This window comes from Cebus imitator, unplaced genomic scaffold, assembly GCF_001604975.1.
Source record: "Cebus imitator isolate Cc_AM_T3 unplaced genomic scaffold, Cebus_imitator-1.0 Scaffold325, whole genome shotgun sequence".
Taxonomy (NCBI): Eukaryota; Metazoa; Chordata; class Mammalia; order Primates; family Cebidae; genus Cebus; species Cebus imitator.
This window is the reverse complement of record NW_016107640.1, coordinates 124,565-149,587: the sequence shown is the minus strand read 5'-3', so window position 1 is coordinate 149,587 and position 25,023 is coordinate 124,565. Positions and strand designations below refer to the sequence as shown.

General features: G+C 41.7%; 1 protein-coding gene across 1 annotated transcript in view; it reads right to left on the bottom strand.

The window, feature by feature from the left end:
• The window catches only part of WDR72 (WD repeat domain 72), a 210,118-nt gene extending 186,724 nt beyond the window's left edge, over positions 1-23,394 (bottom strand). The window contains exon 1 of the mRNA XM_017504589.2: positions 23,316-23,394. The gene's annotated coding sequence lies outside the window, so the exon portion shown is untranslated. The remainder of the gene's footprint in view (positions 1-23,315) is intronic.
• Positions 23,395-25,023: the final 1,629 nt, after the last annotated feature.

The window sequence follows — 25,023 nt, the reverse complement described above, 5'->3', positions numbered from 1 at the left end:
TACAATACCTGGCAAGAACAAGGAAGGACAACATGCCATTACAGCCCCCATCCTCCAGTCCACCTTCATCTCCCTCCCCGTAACAATTTGTTTTTATCTTTTTGACTTGTCTGAGAGCAGCAGAATAATGAGTATGATGTAAATGTGGCTTTGTGGGTGGTGTCTACTGGGCACTGGAATTGTTTACCTTGTCATAAATAGCTGTCTTCAGGGACGCGCCCAGACAGTCTGCTTTACTAACCTCACAAACATAGACAAATCTCACACCCCTTGCCTGAGGATAGCCCACTAGAAACAGAAGGGATTAAGTCCCTAGTTACAATGCACGAATTTTAGCAATAACATCCTGATCCGAGTAAACACTGAGAGGAAAGTAAATCGAGTAAAGCAATGAATAATATGAGCTTTGAGATAAAATCGGCCTTGGTTTGAATCTCAGATCTGTCACTTACAGTTATGTGACCTCTGTGAATTCCACCTCTTAAGTGGAGAAAAATCCCACCTACTTTCTTCAAAACCATAGGCACTGTGAAGGGCAAAAACGATTATTTAAGGATTTTTTTTTTTTCCCCTAAAAACATACCTTGGTCATCTTTAGCCCAGGAGGGAGTTTTGCTTTTTAAATTTTGAGTTTAGGTGGAGATAAAAAGAGCTTTGGTGTGAAAATTGTACACTCAATTTGGAATTGTGCACTTTAAAAGTGTGCAGTTTATTAAATGTATTATGAATTTATCTTAATAAACTTAAGAAACAAATGGATAGATTGGAGAGCAGAGTAAGGTGGCTTGGCCAGTGTCACGTGGCTAGCTAGTAACTGGAAATAGTTTGGGAAAGGGCAAAGTTGAACTTTGTGAAGGAGCAAGAAGTTCAAGAAAACTGAAGAAAGCTGGAGAAAGTAACTGGGGGTTCAGGTAGGCCAGCATGAGATTTACTGTAACCACAGCGGACTATGAAGCAAGCAGCCTCTGCAGTCCATGGAACCTGACTTTCAGTCCATGGGAGCATGCCAATCTAAGCTGGCATGGGTCTCAGCAGAAGCCCCATCCACTCAAAATCTATTTGAAAATGCTCCAGAAGCCAAAGTTATTCTTTTATCAACAGATTGTAATTAGATAACTCTTTAGAAAAGGTAAAAAAAAAAAAAAATCTACGAGGTCAAAGGGTGCCCAGGGGATACTTAAATAACAACATTCTGTCTGGTCAACCCACTGGAGCATGACTGTTTCAGAATTAACCCCTAACCAACATCAGCACTAAGCTCCTCCAAAAATCTTGTTACTGAGTAATTCACTGCTACTTAGTAAACTCTAGAAAATAATGTGTTTTAGATAGAGAATATCTTAGCAGGTAAAGTCAAAGTTAAAACAGCCCAGAGGTCAAAGTAGGAATTAAACAGATGTGCAAATTAATCTCTGAACTCTAAACGCTCATGACCTGGAGCATGTATAAAGCAAACGAGCCAAGAAATCACAACTCTTTCACTACCTGGATGAGGTTTCCATCACAGCTCACAGCTCTTCCAGCCTTGTGAGTCAAAGATTTTCACAAAGCATTGCCTTCAAACTTCACCTCCTCACTCAATAAGCTGTAGCGCAACAGGGCTGATGCATTCAAAGAAAGGCCAAGTGTGCCCACTTATAGTCATTGTCAAGGAGATGAGCATTAGATGTGGTAAAAGAAATATAAGAGAACAGCTCAATTCTTTCTGAGTGGTAACTTCACTTTTATTTATATTCAATTAGTGAACAAACAAACTCAAGAAACTACAATCTCCCTGTCTAAAACTCAAAGTTCAGGCCTTAAGAAGTAGATTATGTATTTACTTTATACTACATTTAACCCTCTATTTACAGTGAAAATCATTTTTTTTTTTTACTTAAACATGGCTAACATGAACAAAAAATACCATTTTCCTAGACCATTCTTAATTAAATTCAACAAATATGCATTGAGAACTAAATATAGCAGGTGGTGAGTCGGGCTGCAGGGAATGCAATAAAACAGAAAAACACCATCCCTGCCCTCAAAGTATTTACCACAGAGTCATCTTTTGATTAATTTTAACCAAGTGTTCACACTACTAGACAAAACAATTGTTTTGTGTACGTATAAATTCTGCAAACTTATTTCTGGTCTTGAGTCATGTTTTTCTTTCTCATATCCAAAAACAATCTGGAAAACTTCCTCACCTCCAAAAATAATCTGGAAAACTTTGCCTAATCTCTGTCTTCACATTAACTCCCCTTAAGTATTAATTAAACTTAGGTAAGAAGAAATTATCTAAGTATCTTTTTTTTTGGAATCACCTTAATCATAAGTGTCCAAAAAATCGTGGGGTTTAATGTACATGTTACACTTTTCAAAATACACATTAAAAGAAATACTTGTCTATTAACATAAACACTTGGTGTGTACTACCTAAATCACACTGGGAAACATGGCTTTAATCCACTGTCTTAGTCAAATCCTTTCCCTCCACCTTTCAAAACCCCACCCCAACTGAGGTCGTTCCTCATATCCCAGCACTCTTAGTTGATGATCCTTTCTTTCAATTAACCAAGAAAATTAAGTCACTCAGACATGAGCTTCCTCATTACTTCAACATCCCATCACTTTTTCTTCTTCTTTTTAAGATTATTTTCTTCTGAGATATCCATATTAGTCTCCTTTGATGATAATTTTACCTTTATTCCAGATTTCATTTTCTGTCAACTCAATTACTTCCTTTAATAATATTTAGTTTATCTTCAACTGATCTCTCTTCTTTGGTCTCGTTGCCTTTGTTTACATATATTTAGTTTAGAAATATTTATTATCTGCTACGTGTCAGAGACTGTGCAAGGATTCTAGGGATGTAGATAAGAATGACAAAGAAAGTCACAAACCTCAAGGAGCTTACTGGTGTCTAAGGAGGCAGGCAGGCCTGCCGTGAATCAACCCATAGTGTGATAGGTGCTATGTTAATGTGAACGCAAGAGTGTCCAGGGAGGAAACACAATTAGAGCTTGAAGTCAAAACTGGGAAGGATTCCCTCAGGGGAGAGAGTAACATTTCATTTTATTGCTATTATCTTTCTCAGATAATTGTGGTGATTTTTTTTTTTTTTTAAATAAAAGGAAGTTGAATTTAGGTGGAGATAAAAGAGCTTTGGTGTGAAAACTGTACACTCAATTTGGAATTGTGCACTTTAAAAGCGTGAAGTTTATTAAATGTATTGTAAATTTACCTTAGTAAGCTTGAAAAAACAAATGGATAGATTGGAGAGCAGAGGAAGATGGCTGGGCCAGTGTCACACGGCTAGCTAGTAACTGGAAATAGTCTGGGAAACCGCAAAGTTGAGCTTTGTGAAAGAAAACGGAGCTCAAGGAAATTATCTGAGAAAGATAATTGTGTGTTTTGTTTTTTTTTTTTAAATAAATGCAAGGTTTGTGGCAATCCTACCTCTAGCAAATCTATAGGCGCCATTTTTTCCAGCAGTATGTGCTCACTTCGTGTCTCTGTGTCACATTTTGGTGATTCTCACAATATTTCCAACTTTGTCATTATTATTATATCTGTTATGGTGGCCTGTGACCTTAAATGCTGCTGCTGTAATTGTTTTGGGGTGCCACAAATTATGCCCATATAAGATGACAAACTTAATTGGTAAATTACGTTTCTATTCTGACTGTTCCACCAACTGGCCATTCCCCTATCTCTCTCCTGCTCCTCGGTCCCTTCTGTTCTCTGAAACAAAACGCTATTAAAATTAGGTCGATTAATAATCCTCTAGTGGCCTCTAAGAGTTCAAGTCAAAGGAAGAGTTGCACTTGTCTCACTTTAAATCAAAGGCAGAAATGATTAAGCTTGGTAAGGAAGGCATGTTGAAAGCCAAGGCAATCCAAGACAGGTCTAAAGCTAGGCCTTTCGCACCGAACAGTTAGCTAAATTACGAATGCAAAGTAAAAGTTCTGAACAGAAATTAAAAGCGTTACTACAGTGAATACATGAATGATCAGAGAGCAAAACAATTGCTGACATGGAGTATGTTTTAACGATCAGGAGAAATGATCAAACCAGCCACAACATTCCCTTAAGTCAAAGGCTAATCCAGAGTAGCACTCTAACTCTTCAGTTTTATGAAGGTTAAAAGAAGTAAGGAAGCTGCAGTAGAAAAGCTGGAAGCTGGCAGAAGTCAAGCTCACAAGACTGAAGGAAAGAAGCCTTCTCCATAACATGAAAGTGCAAGATGAAGCAGCAAGTGCGGACGGAGAAGTTGCAGCAAGTTATCTAAAAGATCTAAGCTCAGGTCATTAATGAAGCTGGCTACATGAAACAACAGATTTTCAATCTAGATGAAACACCCTTTTATTGGAAGAAGATACCATCTAGGACTTTGATAGTTAGAATGGAGAAGTCAACGCTAGCTTCAAAGGACAAGCTGACTCTCTTGCTAGGGGCTAATGCAGCTGGTGACTTTAAGTTGAGGCCAATGCTCATTTATCATTCTAAAAATTCTAGAGCCCTTAAGAATAATGCCTGTTCTCTGTATATGGAAGCAGAAAGCCTGGATGACAAAAATCTATTTACAGAATAGTTTACTGAGTATTTTGTGCTCACTGTTGAGAACTACTACTCAGAAAAGAAAAAAAAAATCATTTCAAAACATTACTGTTCATTGACAATGCACCCAGTCAACCAAAAGCTGTGAAATACGTAAGCGATTAATACTGTTTTCATGCTTCCAAACATAATATCCATTCTACAGCCCATGAATCAAAGAGTAATTCTGACTTTCAACTCATTATTTAAGCTATATATTTGGTGAGACTAAAGCTATACATTTTGTGAGACTATAGCTGCCATAGGTAGATATTCCTCTGATATATCTGGACAAAGTCAATTGAAAACCTTCTGTAAAGGATTCGCCACTTTAGGTGCCTGGAGAACATTTGTCATTCATAGCAGGAGGTAAAAATATCAACATTAACAGGAGCTGGGGAGAAGCTGATTCCAACTCTCATAGATGAGCTGGAAAGAGTCAAAATTCCAATGGAGGAAGTAATTGCAGATGTGGTGGAATAGCAAGATAACTAGAATTAAAAGTAGAGTCTAAAGATGGGACTGAATTGCTACAAGCTCATGATAAAATTTAAATGGATGATGAGAAGCTGCTTCTTAACGAATGAGCAGAGAAAGTGGTTTCTTGAGATGGAATCTACCCCTGGTGAAGATGCTGTGAACAGAGTTGAAATGAAAACAAAACATTCAGAGTATTACATAAAGAGGTAGGGTATGAAAGGATTGACTCCAATTTTGTAAAAAGTTCTACTGTGGGTAAAATGCTATCAGATAGCATCACTACAGAGTAATGTTTCAGAAAAGGCCTGAGCACAGTGCCGCATGCCTGTAATTCCAGCTACTTAAGAGGTTGAGGTGTGAGGATCACCTGAGGCCAGGAGTTTGAGACTAGGATGGGCAACATAGTGAGACCCCTTAAAAAAAAAAGCTTTAATGAAAGGAACAGTCAATCAATGCAGCAAACTTCATTACTGTCACATTTTAAGAAATTGCCATCACCACCCCAAACTCCAGCAAAGCACCACCCTAATCAGTCAGCAACCATCAACATGGAGGCAAGACCCAGCAAAAAGTACACCTTGCAGAAGGCTTAGATGATCATTTGCATTTTTAGCAATAATTTTTAATCACAGTATGCACATTGTTATTTTAGATATTATATTATTGTATACTAAATAAGCTTTTATATGCACTGGGAATCTAGAATAAATTGTGTGACCTGCTTTATTGCAATATTCACCTTATTAGAGAGATTTGGAATCACACCCACAACAGAACCTGAAATATCTCTGACATATGCCTGTAATGCCTAAGTTTAAATCACTAATCTTATACATTTCCTGGTTTTGTGACCCAGCAAGCTTATTTTGTCATCTACAAAAGGGGATCAATTATCTACTGCCCCTGGCTATAATGAGTAAGGAGACAGCGTGTGCCCGTGGGTCAGGCCCTCCAATCAGTGAACCTGGATTCCAATGCCAACTTTACCTAAAATAACCTTGAGAAGCTTACTTTACAACTCAGTGTTGGATTTTTATCAATAAAATCAGGATAAATAATAATATCAATCTACTGGGGTTGATGTGAGTAAATAACCCTTGGAAATCATTAATTAGTATGCATTCAATAAATATTAGGCTCTGTTATCAGAAGGTTTTTAACTCTCAAAATCTGTATGTAAATCCTGCTAAGTAAACAATATTAGGATACATGGAATTCTTGTCCTTTATAATTCTGCATTCCATCATTCATAACTTAGAGTAGATCCCATCTATTAAATGAATTAAGTAGGAGAGATAAAGGTAAAACTTCAAAAGTATCAAATTGGCAAAGTAAAATAATTTAAATTTAAAAAGCAATTTGAGTTTTTCAAAATTCTACCACATTCTCATCTAATATGAATTGAATTGAGCCTATCTAAAATTTATATGTTGAAGTCCTAACTGGGAGTATCTCCGAGTATGACCTTATTTGGACATAGGCTCATTGTAGATATTATTAAGTGAGGATGAGGTAATACCGGATCGGGGTGAGCTCCTAATGCAATCTGACTGGTAGTCATATAAAACAAGGAAATTTGCAGACAGATACACACAGAGAAAAAGTCAGATAAAGGTGAATGCAGAGGTTGGGGTGACTTCTCCAGCCCAAGGAACACCAAAGATTGACAGCAAGCCACCAAAAGCTAAGTAAGACATGGGAGGGAACCGACCCTGCTGACAATGTGATTTCGGACCTCCAGCTTCCAGAACTGTGAGACAATACATTTCTGTTGTATAAGTTACCCAGTTTGTGACACTTTGTTATACATTCCTAGAAAACTAATACACCATTTGACAGAATCTGTCTCTTTCTAGTCAGAATGTAGATCTCAGTAACACATGTGTCAATTCCTGAAACACATATTTAAATTTTAGTCTGAATCACACAATTGGTCATATAACAAAATCTATTTTCTGTTTTTTTGCGTAATAAACCTCCTTTCCATCTACATTATAGGCTCCTTGAGAAAATAATATATTCATGTATTAATTCAATAATTAGTAACTAGTAAAGCCCTACTAAATGAAAGATGAAAAAACACATGTTCCTGCCCTCTAGGAATTCACAACCTAGAAGTCAAATCCTAAGTATATAAAGAACCAACATCCAGTAGGTTGGCATAGGCATTCCTGAGGCACAACAGCAAAGCAACTTTCATTCCCATGGTTGTCAATGGTTCATCCCTTACACTTTGGCTTCTTGTGGAAAAATCCTGTGTTCTACCAAGGACTAGTTATCTTCTTCCTTGGCCCTAACACCTACTTCCCTTCTTTCAACTTCAGTACAGTCCTCCACAGTTATAACAATCCTTTTTTCCTCCCAGAATAAGCAAATGACAGGCACACCCATAGGCAGGAATATAGGCCTATATGGACAAGGCCTATTTGGAGATGCCTCCCTAATGCTCATGATTCTAGTGTTTCCTGACTCTGCCCTACCAACCAGGAATGCCTGCCAGGGAAGACTTTAAACTCATCTTTTGCACTAAAGGATTCTAGCAGAAGCTAGGCCAAAACAGACTTTTGTCAGCAAGACTATGAATGCAGAATCCCACGGTGGTTTGGAGAAAGAGGTAGAGGAACTACAAAATTTGCAGATCATGATCTGAAGGAACCGTAGCCTTACTGAAGATCTCTGTGGATTTTCTGTCACGAGCCAAGACAACCTCCACCTCTGTTTCATAGTCCCTATCTTACCACTTTATTACTCAAAATTTTCCCTAGGCCCAGCTCCTCCTGCTTTCCCTTATTCCTAAACACATCCCACCTTCTGCCTTCACTGTCCTTGCCTCTTTTTCCCTGTGTTAAGGCACAGTGTTATATATTCAATTTAACAAATGTTTACTGAATGACAACTGTGTTGTTGACTTTGTGCTGGTGGCTTTCCCATGCATTTTCTCAAGTAATTTACACACCTACCATTACTGTTATTAGGAAAAGAAGGCTCAGTAAATCTAAATCCCCTGGCTAGGATTACATCCCTAGATCTGTATGACCTCAGAGCCCATCCCACTTCTTATAGGCTTGAAAGTGAGAGTTCATAATGATGACATCATTACCTGTTTACAGTTCCATACAGACAAACCAGTCCACCTATTTCTTTAAAACAAAACAAAACAAAACAAACACAACTTAGATCCAACCACAGGGGCGATTAGGATGCCAAATCACTCTTTAGTGTAAGAGTATTTCTACAAGCACATTGTCTCTACTTAATCTATAAAACCTATTCATTACATATGTGGAAGTGTATGCATGGGCCAGAGTGTTTTTAAAGCATCCGGACTCAAAATAAAAACACCAAAAAGCTCATTGTAACACTAGCATCAAGGAAAAAGATTCATAATGCACAGTGTGAGATTTCCACATTGGGATGATTTCAATGCATTTCATGACATAAAAGTTAGCAGAGGGAGACAGGAAAGGGCTTGCCTGAACTTACAGGCCAACAAAAACCAGGCAGTTTAAGGCACTATGGCACTTTCTACAACATCCTGGCCTCTGCTTATTCTAAGAAAAAAAAAATCCCTGGCAAAAAGGATCCCTCTTCTCTCTGCTCTCCTTGATTTCTACTGACCAAAGAAGTCACTGTCCAGTGATATCAAGAAATTCTGTCCCTAGGGCATAAATAAATAGCCAACACCTATAGTTCATGGGTGTATAAGAGGCTGAGAGGCCTGGAATCGATCCAACCCATTTTAACTAGTAAGAAACTACCTGGTAATACCTTGTTTGTATTTCTTGGAGGACGGGCACAAGAAACACTTATTTCATTCCATACAATAATTCAGCACAATCAGAGAGAGCACAGCAAGGGCAACACCATCTCCCAGCTGCTGATTACATCAAAGGCTTGCAGCACAAATTCAATTGTATGTTCATCTCAGCCTGCCACTCAGAAATTTTCTCTGAGGGATATGATTTTTTTCTGGATTTCATTTTAAGAATGATTTTCTTCATCCACAATCAATAAAGATATGTTTTCATCAAAAGACTCTATCTTGGCAGAATTCAATTGGCTATTTCATTCCCTTTTGGTGACACAATATTAATTAAAATAGTTTATGTTGCACCTCAACTGGAAAAAAAGGCAGTGAAAATAGCAGCTATTCAGAACGCATGTTCTATATACATCAACATGGAAGGCAGAAAATAATTTTCTCCTTCCCCAGGCGACAGCTATTAGCTATTCAAGAGAGTTGCTCCAACTTGGTTTATCTCTGTGCTCTCACTGGAAAGAAAAATAAAGTCCTTACTGTTTATATTTTTTGTTGAGTAGAAAATCAAAATCCATATAAAGAAGATGATTTAAATGCTTACATCCCACTTAAGAAGAAGAGAAATAATTATCTATGTGCCTATGTGGCATAACGGGCCATCAGCATCACATTCATTATTTCCCTTAGCTAAAAATTGATAATGTTATTACAAATTCTTTTATTTTCAGTTTATAAATAATAATTATACCTGAATGCCCTGTATTTCTCAAAAGCAGGCATATAGAATCAGCACAGTGTTTTGCACATTTACGAAAGAGGAGAAAACTATGCAATGCATTACAGAAAATAAAGCAATTTTGTTTTAACACTGGCTTGGGAAGTGGCAGTTAACTCATTTAACAAACATTTATGAAGCACCTACAGGTATTGATCGACTTACGACCTATGCAACTTACGACCATTCGACTTTACGACTACAATCGCTAGTCACGACTGCTCCGGGTCTGGCAGCGCAAACGTTGCCCAGCTGGACGTACAACAGTGCACACCAGCTTCCGGCAGCACTACCTTCTCCGAGTGCACCATTTCAACTGTACATATAGCCTACTCAACTTACGACCAAATCGTGTTACGACCGGTCTGCCGGTCCCAGTCATGGTCATAAGTCGAGCACTGGCTGTACTGTGTTCTTGACTCTGGTTTCCTCTTGAGGCTGAGATGAAGGCCCCACTTCCTATCCCATGATTCTGACAGACCATGGGGCCTCCAATACCACAGAGAGAGAAGGGATAGGGCCTGATTCCCACAAAGTAGGTAGAGAGCGCAGCAGAGGCTGCACTTAACCCTGCTGGGAGGAGATCAAGAAGAGTCTCTCCAAGGAAGTCCAATCACTGAAATATTCAGCTGGTAATTTACATATGCAGTCTAAAAGAGTCGGGGGCATTGCTCAGTCTCTAATGAAAAAGGTAGTCTCCATCAACCACACCTTCTCACTTCCCCATTCTGAAGTCGTCTATTCATTATTCCTCATTTTTTTTTTTTACAAGTAATTGAAACATTTAATGCCCAAACTAAATACTTCAAGTTTGGTTCATTATTCCTCTTAACATAAGAAAGTGGTAACAAAGAATGTAGGGGTACTGATACCCTAAGGAGAATAAGGATTTCACAGGACTCTGGGGAGCTATCACTCAATAGTGCATTTCTTCAAAGAATGACTTTGCGAGTGCTCAAAGAACACCTTTTACTGGATTTCTATCTAAAACAACAATAACAAAAAAGCATCAATTTAAGGAATAGCATGGAAATTTACAGAAATCTGGTTCAAGTCCCTATTTTATAAATTAATAAAGCAACATAAAGGTAAGCTACTTGGCTAAAAGCAGGAAGTGAACTAGAGTTTAGATTTTTCTAGATATTTGACCAGATATGATAAGCCCTAGACAGAGAGATTACACTGTTCTCCAAAAAGTCTATGTAAATGTATACACTGATGCTGAAAAAAAATTGTTTAAAAAAAGAAGAAAGCTCCCAGCAGCATCAGAATCACCTGTGAGGCTTATTAAAATGCAGATTCCTAGACCCCACACTGGATGAAACGAATCAGTGCTTTTAAGGGTTTAGATTTAAACTAGCTCTGGAAAGTCATTCTTATTTACATTAAAGTCTAAGGAACTGGAATCTATCTCAGTATCCCCAACCTCATACATAACACAATTAATGAAATATTCAAATTAATTAATAAATTGAAGAAAAATATACTGAATGAATGAATGATCAAAAAGAAAAATTCTCACAAAAAGCTCTTACTCAGGATCGGTTTTCATGGTCTAGGAAGAACCAATCTCTGACCTGATCTGGGCCTTCCATAGCAAACAGGCCTAGCCTGGACCCTAACCTCAAATGGCCAAAACCTAAAGTAACTCAATTCTCTTACTGTCTACTACTGCCTACATGGAATGTAGAATTTTTCCACATGTTGATGGCATTGCAAAAACACTGTGTAAGGTCTTTTCTTTGAAATCCATGTAGGGAAAATGACTTAAAAAGTATTCAATTGTTCAGCAAATTGGCACAATCTTTGCAACAGGAAAAACTCATGCATGATCAAATTGTAATTTTGAGGCAAGTTCTTCCAAATATAAAAGGATTTTAAAAGCTACTAATACTAAAGGAAAATCACAAAAGTGCAAAATTCTATAACAAATTCCTTCCAAAATGTTCAGTTTGCATTTCAGTGCCCCAAAATAATGAATAAGGTTTTACTATATCCTCCACACCAAAATGTTTTCTAAGACTCAGTTCAATAGCTCAGAAAAAAAAAAAAAAAAAAAAAAAAAAAAAAAAAAAAAACGGCCACAGATCTTATCATGTAAATGTAAGAATGTCAACTTCTCTAGCAAGAGAACAACTCAAAGAGGGAGGAACTCCTTTCACAGAGCCTGGCCCCAAAACATAAGCTAACAACACAGCCTTAGTAGAAGGAAAGCTTATGGTGGTTGGAAAGAAGGGTAATGGTGGTAGAAGCATAGAATCTCATATTTCATTCTAAACAAGAACAGTTAAAACGTTTCTTGGCCTGCTTTAGGACTATGCATGAAAGGCTTAAATCCCATCTAGATTTAGAGTAGCGTTCAGCTGTCTCTAAATGAGAGAAGGGTGGAAGACACAACTTTGATTGCACCAGCTAAGTTAGTGTTTTATATACAACTAAGTCTTCCAACTATGTTGTGAGCTAAATACTCTTATATGAAATGCTTGAAGATTAAATCTGTACTTAATAATGTAAAATAATAATAAGGCCCCCATTTGACACATAAGGTAACTATAGCTCGGAAGTCAAACACTTTACTAAGGTCCCATAGCCAGTAAAAGATAGGACACAGGAGGACAGCGTGCCATGATTTGCAGTTGTCATGTTCTGTCTCTCTAGCATACCTTCACACAAACTTCTGCCTTGGCCTGGAGTGCTTTTTCTCAGTACTTCCACCTGGCAAACTTCTACAAAACTGGAACTTTCAAAACTATAACTAAATTTTCACTGCTTTGAGCTTGTCCTAGTGAATGTTTAGCACTCCCCAACTCTCAGCCTTCCCTTTGCCACTTTTATCAGAGTGCTTATTACTCTGCTCTAATTATTACTGTTATATGAACTATTTCCTGAATGCATGCATTGAAGGCATGGGGCAAGGATGATGGGGTGGTCCTTTTTCTCTTTTGCAGTCTGCTGGCAGGGAGCTTTACATAGAACAATACATAAAAAATGTTGAAAGGGAGCCAAAGAATGAGCGTATCAGTTATGTAGGAATACGATATGGCTTCCGTAGCTGCCTCTCTTTGCTCCTCCTTCTCCCAGAAAAGTCAGTTTGTAAATGTTCATCTTGAGAGTAACTCTGAAGTATATACAAAGAACAAAAGGCAGATGGAAAAAAATATCCTTGGCTATAGACATGCATTCTAATTTATACTACAGCAATCTAAAATCATATCAGCTTTCTAGGCTGATATGGTTCTGAGGGACTGGGTTAAAGAAAAACTTCTCTTCCTGGGTCCACAAGGGGCGTGGTTTCAAAGGCAGGAGTTTCCCACTTCCACCCTCTCCATCTGGGGACCAGAGGGGTTTCAAATGTAAAGTTCTTTGACAAGGTTTCCCATGCATGGGCTAGGTAGAAAAATCCAGGTGGGCGTCTTTGTCCAAAAAGCCCGAGGAAACCTCTGGGAGGAGGCTCTGTTGTGGACCAAGCAGCCAATCTGATATCAGAGTCGAAGATCAATCACTCCAGAGGAATTTTGAAAGAACTCCTCTCACTGGACGAGAACATGAATGGGAGGGAATAACTCAAGGGTTAAAATTCCGCTACTCCCTCCCTATATAAAATCCTTCTCTGGATCCCCTCCCATGGCAACATGGGAGCTGTCTCTCTTTCTCTCTTTCTAATAAGTTGCTCTCTGCAAAACTCTTTGGATCCATGTTATTTATTTGAACAGCAAACTCACCACACCTCTGGGGCCCCTTTCCCCATTCTTCGGGGTAAGAGTGGCCAAGAACCTTGGATTGGGGAATTGAGAGGGTCTTTGGGACACCCCCACATCCCCCACACCCTGCCCTGTTACATCTTTCTGGCGAGCCAGTCAGGAGAACATTGGACTTCAGAGCAGTGAGTGGTATCGGACTGCTTTTGCTAGCTAATCTGTCCTTTCGCTTCTTTTAAATTTGTTAAGGAGGTAAAGACTGGGCACAGTGGTGCAGGCAAGGCTGGGTGGGCACTGCCTGTGAAGAGCACCAGACCACCAGGCCTGCATGGGGCCATGCATGGAGGCAACAGCTGGGCCCCGGCCGCTGAAGTGGCAGCTGCCTATGCAAGCTATGCCCAGCCTTTCAAAATCATGGTCTAAAGACATAGATGTCAGGCTTTCTCTGAACCAGCTTCCCTTTCTTGCTGTTCTTTCTTTCTCTGGGCCAAGCCGATGGCCCGCTGGAGGAAAGAGCAAGATCTTGAACTCCCAGTTCAGTCTGGTTGAGGTTGGGGCCCCACTTAAACCTCCAAAGAAAAAGCCACCTATGCCTTTCAGGCCCCAACGTCCTGGGTCCAGATTTCTGTAAGGCAAACTTCTTCCCAGCTGTTTCCTCTAAGATATTTCCTACACATGAGGGCCTCCTACAATACACAGGTCCAGTTCCGTTAGTCAGCAGTGCTAGGTTATGTCCTAACAGAGCCAGAGTCTTTCAGTGGATACTGGAGGCTATAAGACATTGTGTTTCTTGTCACCCACAATTTCCCAATCCAACTGAGTGATGCCAGATCCAATGATGTATGATTTGTCTTGCCTAGGATTGGCTCTCCATATAGCAGGACTTCTCCATCAAGAATACCATAGTCAGAACGGGTCTGAGGCTCAAAGAGTTAATTACAGGCCCCACAACCCTAGGGCATATTCCTATAATGAAGAATAGGGTAGGGGAGAAGGCCTGGGTCCCGAGGGCATAGTTCCCACCTTGGGCATGTGGCCAGCCATTACCTTCTTTAAGATTGTTGTGCTTAGAGGACCATCTCAAGAAGTTTATTTTCCTGGGACAGTTTTATGGTCAGGCCTATGTTAATTGAACTCTTGCTCGTGAATATTGGAATCCATTGCCGAAGCTCACTGGCCTAGTTCTTCAAGGATGCACTGGTACAGGACCACTAAACCTGGCAGTCCCCATGTCTTTAAGGTGGCCATAAGGACATTCAGACAGTGAGTGTGTTTACATGATATTGGTAAGCATGACTAAACCTGGAACATGGGAGGGCCCAGAAGATGATCATGCATCTAGGGTGCAAGGAAACTACAATGTGCTATAACTGGGGGACGCCCCAGGGCTAGCAGTTGCAAGGAATAACAGGGGATGCCTGCATCCCTGTGTTCAATTTCAGACGGTGCTACTCTTCCCAAGGCAAAGTCACCCTTAAAGTGTATCCTGGATAACTGGGACCAATTTGACCTAAGATATTTGAAGCAGCAGTAGCTCATTTTTCTTTGCCAAATAGTGTGGCTGCGATACTCTCTGTTCAGTGCAGAAACCTGGCCTCCTAAAGGAAGTATAAATTATAACACCCTCTACAATTAGACGTGTTCTGTAAGAGGGAAGGCAAATGGATTGAGGTCCCATATGTGCAAGTTTTCTTTTCTTTGAGAGATAATCCTTGGCTATGTAAGGCCTGAAACCTACACCCTACTGGCCCCTCCTCAGGACTACCCCCATATTTAGGCCTCCCTGTAGCTCCGCCCTCCACTGATGATGACCAGGTATCCTCAGCTCCTATAACCCAAGAGGAGTCAGGGAAGGCCAAGCTGCCAAGGCACCTCAGGCTACTAGGATGCCCCAACTCTGCCCCCTACAGGCAGCAGGAGGAGAATTTGGCCAAACCAAAGTACAGACCCCCTTTCACTTTCTGACTCAGAGCAAATCAAGACAGACTTAGGAAAATTTTCAGATGACTCAGACAAGTACACAGATGTTCTGCAGGGCCTGAGTCAGTTCTTTGAATTATATTGGAAAGATATCATGTTAGTACTTAGTCAGACCCTAATCAGCAATGACAGAGAGGCTGCTCTAGTACTGGCTCAAGAGTTTGGGGACACCTGGTACCTTAGTCAAGTACATGACCAAATGACGCCAGAGGAGAAGGATAAATTCCCTACAGGTAGACGAGCGGTCCCTAGCACGAACCTTCACTGGGATCCTGACTCAGAACAGGGGGACAGGAGTCGTAGGCACCTATTGACCTGCATACCTGCGGGATTAAGGAGAACTAGGAAAAAGCCCATGAACTATGCAGTGTTATCCACCATAACTCAGGGAAAGGAAGAATACCCAACAGCCTTCCTTGAGCAGTTACCGGTGGCCTTAAGAAAGTATAGTCCGCTGTCACCAGACTCCATTGAGTGTCAGCTAATACCAAAAGACAAATTTATTACGCAATCAGCAGCAGACATTAGGAGGAAGCTCCAGAGGCTGGCCCTGGGGCCAGAACAGAGTCTAGAAACATTACTAAATCTAGCAACCTCGGTGTTCTATAATAGAGACCAGGAGGAACAGGCTGAAAGGAACAGGAGGGACCAGAGAAAAGCCGCAGCCCTAGTCATGGCCTTCAGGCAAGCAGACCCAAGGGCTCAGAAGAGAGAAAGTCTTGGGTTAGCTGCCAGTCTGGCAGAGCTTGCTGCCACTGTGGCCTACTGGGACACTTTAAGAGTGATCATCCCCAAAGAATGGACCACCTCCTCGTCCTTGCCCACTGTGTCGAGGGGATCACTGGAAAGCACAGTGTCCCAGGGGATGAAGGTTCCCAGGGCCTGAGGTGGCTAACCAGATGACCCAACAGCAGGACTGAGGGTGCCTAGGGCAAGCACCAGCATAAGCCATCACCTTCACCAAGCCCCGGGTAAAGCTGACCATAGAGGGCCAGGTGGTCGATCTTCTCCTGGACAGTGGTGTGGTTTTCTCAGTTTTGCTTTCCTGTCCTGGACGGTTGTCCTCCAAGTGTGTAGATGTCCGAGGAGTCCTAGGACAAGCAGCCTCCCAATATTTCTTCCAGCCCCTAAGCTGTAACTGGGGAGAGATACTCTTCTCCAGGCCTTCCTCATCATGCCAGAAAGTCTCACTCCCTTACTAGGGAAGAACATGTTAGCCACAGCAGGAGCCATCATCTATACGAACATCGTCAGGGAGGAAATCCCTCTCGGCTGCCCATTATTTGAAGAATGGATTAATCCTGAGTTTTGGGCAATGGAGGGACAATTTGGGCAGGCAAAAAAAATGCATGTCCAATTTGAATAAGACTAAAGGATTCCACTTATTTTCCTTACCAGAGACAGTACCCCCTAAGACTGGAATCCAAAAAGGGACTGCAGGATATCGTATGAAACTTAAAAGCTCAGGGTCTAGTAAAGTCCTGTAACAGCTCTTGTAATACTCCAATTTTATGAATATAAGAACCTAATAGACAATGGAGGCTAGTGCAAGATCTCAGGCTTGTTAATGAAGCTGGAATCCCTTTTTACCCAGCTGTATGCAACCCATACACCCTGCTCTCTCAAATACCAGGAGAGGTACAATGGTTTACAGTCGTGATCCTTAAGGATACCGTCTTCTGTGTACCATTACATCCTGATTCCCAGTTTCTGTTTGCCTTTGAAGACCCTTTAGACCAGAATTCTCAGCTCACCTGGTCAGTGTTACCCCAGGGCTTTCAAGATAGCCCCCACCTGTTTAGCCAGGCTCTAGTCCAGGACGTTAGTCATTTTTCATATCCAGGTACCCTGGTTCTTCAATATGTGGATGACTTACTTTTAACTGCTGACTCAGAAACCCAGTGTCAGCAGGCCACCCAGGACCTTCTAAATTTTCTAGCCACCTGTGGATATAAGGTTTCCAAATCAAAAGCCCAACTTTGTAGGCAAGAGGTAAAATACCTAGAGCTTGTCTTGTCTAAGGGCACTTGGGCCCTTGATGGAGAACGTCTCCAACCCATACTGGTCTTCCCCCATCCAAAAACCTTAAAACAGTTGTGGGGATTCTTAGGAATAACTGGTTTCTGCTGATTGTGGATTCCCAGATATGGTGAAATAGCCAAACCGCTATACACTCTGATTAAGGAAATCCAAAAAGCTAACACCCATCTAATACAATGGGACCCTATGGCTGAGGCAGCCTTTCAGACCCTGAAGCAGGCACTACTGCAGGCTCTAGCTCTAAGCCTTCCTACAGGGAACACTTTATATGTTACGGAAAAGTCAGGAGTGGCACTGGGGGTTCTCACCCAGACTCAGGGTACCATGCCACAACCAGTGGCATACCTAAGTAAGGAAATTGATGCAGTAGCAAAAGATGGTACACTGCTTGCAGGCTGTAGCCACGGTGGCTATATTATATATATATATATATATGATATATATATATATATATATATCAGAAGCTGTTAAAATAGTGCAGGGGAAAGATCTAACTGTATGGACTTCACATGATGTAGCTGGAAACCCAACTCCCGTGGCCTTTTCTATTACTGACAGTACTCTTAAGGGCTCGAAACTCTCCTCAGAAAATGGGACCTAGCCCCTATGAGATGCTTTATGGACAGCCCTTTCTTACTAATGATCTCATATTAGACAAGGAAACAGCAGATCTAATAAAAGATATAAACTCCTTGGCTAAGTACCAACAGGCTCTTAGGACCTTACCTGAAGGACACCCTAGGGAAAAGGAGAAAGAGTTGTTCTTCCCGGGAGACTTGGTGCTTGTTAAATCTCTCCCCTCAGACTCTCCCTCTCTAGGCCTATCTTGGGAAGGACCATTTTCGGTTATTCTGTCTACCCCAGTGTGGCAGTTAAAGTGGTGAAAACTGACTCATGGATTCATCACACTCCACTAAAGCCTTGGACACCTCCTGAAGAAAATCATAGACCCTACACTCTGCAGCCTAAAGTTCCAGGAGACAACCCTTCATATCCCTGTGAGCCATTAGAAGATCTGCATATGCTTTTCCAACAAGATCCTCTGGGAAGGAACTACTCATGAGTCTAACTTACATCCTGGTATTAACAGGACTACCACTCTTGACTTTACTAACAGTGACTGAACTCTGTGCAGTCTCCCCTACCGATTGGCCTAATAACTCTTCTATTCTCCTTCCTAGTGCCCCCCAGGACAATTTACACCAACTCGCAGGTGCAGTCTTTTCTTGCCAAGGTCATGCCATACTCACACTCCAATTATTCCTTTCATAGTGGGAGCTGGGGGTGGAATAATAGGAGAACTTGGTACTGGCATTGGAGAAGTTACTTCCTCTATTCAGTTTTACTGTAAGCTATCTCAAGAGTTAAATAATGACATGGAGAAAAGTTGCTAATTTTCTCCGCAGAAGCAGCTTAACTCTTTAGCTGCTATGGCTCTTCAAAATAGAAGGGTCCTGGATCTGTTAATAGCAGAGAGAAGAGGAACCTGTCTCTTTTTAGGAAAAGGATGCTGCTACTTTGTAAACCAATCAGGTATTGTCTTAAACAAAGTTAAAGAACTCAGGGACCGAATCAAAGACAGGACTAAAGAACTTCAAGAAACAGGATTGTGGAGTTTAACAACTGGCTGTCCTGGCTCTACCCTCTTCTAGGCCCTTTTATAACCATTCTATTATTGTTGGCCTTAGGGTCTCTCATCTTTAATCTTCTTGTCAAATTTGTTTCTTCTAGAATTGAGGCCATGAGGCTTCTTCACCCCAATTCAGCAGGAAGTAGTTAAAGAGCAATCGATGCCTATGTCCCAACAGCAGTGGGAGTTTCCTGTTCAGAGGGGGGACTGAGGGACTGTGTTAAAGAAAAACTTCTCTTCCTGGGTCCACAAGGAGCATGGTTTCAAAGGCAGGAGTTTCCCAGCTCCAACCCCTCCATCTTAGAACCAGAGGGGTTTCAAATGTAAAGTTATTTGTCTAGGTTTCCATGTATGGGCTAGGTAGAAAAATCCAGGTGGGCTTCTTTGTCCAAAAGCTCTGGGAGGAGGGAGATCTTTTGTGGACCAAGCAGCCAATCTGGTATCAGAGTCAAAAGTCAATCACTCCAGAGGAAGTTTGAAAGAACTCCTTTCAGCGGATGACAACATGAATGGGGAAGGAATAACTCAAGGGTTAAAATCCCGCTGCTCCCTCCCTATATGGAATGCTTCTCTGGATCCCCTCCCACGGCAGCTTGGGAGCTGTCTCTCTTTCTCTCTCTCTAATAAATTGCTCTCTGCAAAACTCTTTGTGTCCAAGACATGTAGTCGAACAGCAAACTAACCACGCCTCCATGGCCCCTTTCCCCATTCTCTGGGGTAAGAGAGGCCAAGAACCTCGGATTGGGGAATTAGGAGCGTTTTCAGGATGCCCTCATGCCCCCCCCCCCACCTCTGGTTACGGTTTGGCTGCATCCCCACCCAAATCTCATCTTGAATTGTAGTTGCCATAATCCTCACCTGTGATGGGAGGAACCCGGTGGGAGGTAATTGAAATTGTAGTTCCCATACTCCCCACCTGTGATGGGAGGGACCCAGTGGGAGGTAATTGAAATTGTAGTTCCCATAAGCCCCACCTGTGGTGGGAAGGACCCAGTGGGAGGCAATTGAATCATGGGAGTGGTTTTCTTCACGCTGTTCTCGTGATAGTTAAGTTCTCGTGAGATTTGATCATTTCACAAGGGGCTTCCCCCTTCAACTGGCACTCAGTCTCTCTCCTGCCACCCTGTGAAGAGGTGCCTTCCGCCACGATTATAAGTTTCCTGAGGCTTCCCCATACGTGTGGAAATGTGAGTCAATTAAACTTTATAAATTACTCAGTCTCGTATATGTCCTTAGAGCAAGCTGTGTGAGAAAGGACTAACACACAGGCCCTCATAACTCACTGCTGACTCATAAGCAACAAAATGTCAATTAACCAAAAGTTGATTGGTTCAGTAAATTACATCTCCCTCATCCTGTACTTGCTTACTGTTTTAAACACTTATTGTGTAGGGCTTTACATTTTTCCCAGTTAAATTTCAACTTAAAAAAAAAAAGAGAAAGAGTGAGGAAGAGTCGGTGTCAAAGTAAAAAATCGTTACTATTTACTATGTGTTAAGTTGCAGACACTGTGTTGCTTACATTATGTGCATTGCTTCATACAGTCCTCATAATATCAGTATGCATTATTATCACTATTCTAAATGTGAAGAAAATGAGTCTTGGAGAACATAAGTAAGGTAACTTGCCTAAGGTCAGAGCTAGGAAACAAACAGATCGCGTCAGTGTATGAAAAACTCACATTCTTAATCACTGAACTATACTGGTTAGGTGGGGGCAGAGGTGGTAGTCAGCATGTAAAGATACACTGCTGGAGAATCAATGTTCCCCTAGAGCAGCAATATCTAGCTTTGTAAATGAAAATGTGTATTTTTTAGAAAAGTTCAAGGGGGTCCAAATGTCTTTTCAGACCAAAGATAATCCTCTCATTTTGAAGACAAATTAAGAAACTTCTGGGTACCCCAAGTTAATTAGGAAGGGGTCTTGCAAGGACTTCAAAGCTGACCTGGGGCTAGACCTCCGTGCAGACATAGATACTTTTAGTGCAGAAATAGATACTTTTAGTCTCCACCACATCTGCCTGCTTCCAATTCAGCCTGGAGAAGAACTGAATCTACAAAGCTTTACAATTGAGAAAAAAATACCAAGTACAGAAAAGGCCTCCGGAAAGATACCGTTTATGATGTACTGATAGAATTATTCATAAAGGGCTGGGTGCAGTGGCTCATGCCTATAATCCCAGCACTTTGGGAGGCCTAGGTGGGTGGATCACTTGAGGTGAGGAGTTCAAGACCAGCCTGGCCAACGTAGTGAAATCCCATCTCTACTAAAAATACAAAAATTAGCCGGGCATGGTGGCAGGCGCCTGTGACCCCAGCTACTAGGGAGGCTGTTGTAGGAGAATCACTTGAGCCCACCGCGTGGAGGTTTCAGTGATCCAAGATAGCACCACTGCACTCCTACCTGGGGGATGGAGTGAGACTCCATCTTGAGAAAAAAGAAAAAAGGCATTATTCATAAAAGATGGCCCCTATTGTGAGCAACATTATTACTAACATTATTATTATTAAATGACAGAATATGTAAATTGTCAAGCTACAAAGATGTCTGAATGCAACGATATTGAAATCTTAAAATTTTACTGATACCATTATTTTCAAGGTTCCTTTAAGTTATTTCACAAGTCAAATGCACTCTTCTATTCTAGTAGGCATGTATAAACTAGAACGTCAGATTTCTAAAGCATTCAGTTCATTGGGTAGAGACTGTTAAATGGAAGATTTTACACACAGGGAAAAAGAGTTTATTCTCTCTCTCTCTCTCTCTCTCTCCCCCCCCTCGCCGCCCCCCGGCCCCGCCCCCATCACCCAAGCTGGAGTGCAATGTAGCATGCATTCATGGCTCACTGCAGCCTCGACCTCCAAGGCTCAAGCCATCCTACTGCTTAGACTCCCTAGTAGCTGGGACTACAGACACACGCCACCACACCAAGCTGAGTTTTGTAGAGATGAAGTTTTGCCACGTTGCCCAGGCTGGCGTGGAACTCCTGAGCTCAAGCGATCCACTCAGCTTGGCCTCTCAAAGTGTTTGAATTATAGGCCTGAGCCACGGCACCCAGCCTAGTTAACATTTTCTTGACGAAATATTTATAATGTTAAAATATCTTTTCCAAAAGAAGTGAAAGCATTGGAACTCAATATAAAATATTAATTTTTAGGTTAAAAATCATCACTTTCCTAGACACTGTCAAGGGCAGTTTCCCTTTCTCCTACACCTTTTTGCATTCTTTACGGAAGACACTGTTGGCACATTTTAATATTGAAGGAATTAAAAAAGGCAAAGGAATAAGTGATGTTTACAAAAAAAGCTGCACAAGACCAACTTAGCCGCAAGTACTTGCATGACAGAAGAGGTTGCTTTCCTTTTGGGCTGGTTAGTAAGTGGCGAGAGCTAAACCGGGAAGAAAGAAATTGCGCTTTGGCAGTCATAATTGCAAGGGTTGGAGGAATGAATGTTTGAGGTAAACAGATTCCCAACAGGTAACCTAGTCTCCAATAGTTGACCTTGAACTCATTTAGCACAAAACTAGGAGGGGGGCCAAAGACAAACGTACCATACACTTACATCTTGTTTAACAGAATGTTGTTAACTGCATTGAAATGGATACAAAAATGCTATAATAAATGAGGAAGATAGTATAAGGAAGCACTTGTTTCCAAAGGAAGGATTCCCAGTGCATCACCTTTTCCAGATTTTATCAACACAGACAGTCCCCCCTTTATCCTCCTGCCTCTCATCCAACTTTACAAGTGGCAAAAGTCTTGTCCCTGCAGTCTTTATTGCCGACTCAGCCCAACCTGCAGAGTGAGGAAAGTTTCCCCAGCCCTGTCCCCACATCCCCAGGCTGTCACACTCCAGCAGGCTCAGCCCTATCCGGTAGTTTTCCCTGCCCCTGAACTCAGCTTTAAAATTAATTGGACCTAAAATTAAAGTTTTTTTTTAAAAATAATTAATTCAACTGATTCTGTTCCATGGAAGTCCAATTCCATAGTTCCAAGAAATTATCCTAATAAGCGAAAGGCAGGTTCCTAAACATATCAGGGGCTCACTCCTCCCAGGAGCCCAGGTAGGGATACTGCGGGACAAGCAGCTTTGTTCACTCCTGATGCCACTTCTGGAAAAGAGTTTGAAGAGGTACTTTTCCGAATCCCAAGGACAAAAACTTAGAGCAAAAGGGAGGGGTTAGAGACAGCGCTGCGCACGCCCACCCTCTTTCCCGTCCAGATGTATCCAAGCGTGGGCCAGGCCCAGTCCCCTTCTGCGCCGGGCTCTGAGAGCCGGAAGGCGCGCGGCTGCACCAGCCAGGCCCAGCCAAAGACCCCCGCCTGTGGCCAGGCACAGGGAGCTGAGCTCTGGGGGTGCCTGCCTTACCTGAGCCGAGGGGCGGAGGAACGACGGGGGCTCGCAGGCTGGCGCTGGGCAGCGGGGCAGCAGGCTGGAAGGTCTCCCCTTAGGGTCACCGGTCCCGCCCCGCCCCAGCCCGCCCGGCCCAGCCCCCAGCGCGCAGACCCGGCCAGTTCTGGCCCCAGCCGCCCGCGGGCCGGTGACCCCGCTCTCCCTTCCTGCAGCCCTGGCCTCCGCCTCCCTCCCTCCCTCTCTCACTTGCGGTGGCGGCTGGAAAAGGCCTGACAGCAACCTGCGGTTTCCCGTCCTCTCGGGGCTGGAGAGAATTAGTCGGGGAGACAGTACATCAAAAGAGCCCAGGTTACGTGAACTCTTGACCCTAGGCACTGGCAGAGAATCAAAACCTCAGTCTTTTTTGTTGTTAATGTGTTTTTGGGAGGACACTGTAGGTGTATATATTTATGGGGTATATGGCATATTTTGATACAGACAAACAATGTATAATTACATCAGGGTAAATGAGGTTTCCATCGCCTCAAGCATTTATCCCTTCTGTTACAAACAATCCAATTATACTCTTAGTTATTTTTAACTCCACCATTATATTATTATCGACTTCATTCACCCTGCTGTGCCACCAAGTAGTAGGTGTTATTCATTCTTTCTGTTTCTTTCTACCCATTTACCATTCTCACCCCCCCCACTCCCCCACCCCACACTTCCCTTGGCAGCCTTTGGTAACCAACCTCCTACTCTCTATCTTCATGAGTTAAATTGTTTTAATTTTTAGCGCCCACAAATAAGTGAGAACATGTGAAGTTTGTCTTTCTGTGCATGGCTTATTTCACTTAACATAATGATCTCCAGTTCCATCCATGTTGTTGCAAATGACAGGATCTCATTCTTTTTATTGCTGAGTAGTACTCCACTGTGTATATGTATCACATTTTCCTTATCCGCTTATTGGCTGATGGACAACTTAGGTTGGTTCTAAATCTTGGCTATTGTGAACAGTCCTGCAATAAACATGGGAGTGTAGATATCTCTTTGATATACTGATTTCCTTTCTTTTGGGTATATACCTAGCAATGGGATTGCTGGATCATATGGTAGTTCTATTTTTAGCTTTTTGGGAAAGCTCCAAACTGTTCTCCATGGTGGTTGTACTAAGGAGCTTAAACAACTCTATAGGAAAAAATACAATAACTCAGTTTAAAAATGGGCCAAAGGCTGGGCACAATGGCTCATGTTTGTAATCCTAGCACTGTTGGAGGTTGGGGTGGGTGAATCACTTTGAGGTCAGGAGTTCAAGATCATCCTGGCCAACATGGTGAAACTCTGTTTCTACTAAAAATACAAAAATTAGCTGTTTCTACTAAAAATACAAAAATTAGCTGGGCAAAAATCAACTACATGCCTGCAGTTGATGCTGCTCCAGAGACTGAGGCAGAAGAATTACTTGAACCGGGGAGGTGGAGGCTTCAGTGAGCTGAGATTGCACCACTGCACTCCAACCTGGGTGACAGAGTGAGACTCTATCTCTAAATAAGTAAATAAATATAAAAACAGCTAAAAGACCCAAAAAGACATTTTTCAAAAGAAGATATGCAAATTGCAAACAGGCATATGAAAAGGTGCTCAACATCATTGATTAACAGAGAAATGCAAATGAAAACAACTATATATCATCTCATCCAAGTTCAAATGGCTCATATCCAAAAGACAGGCAATAACA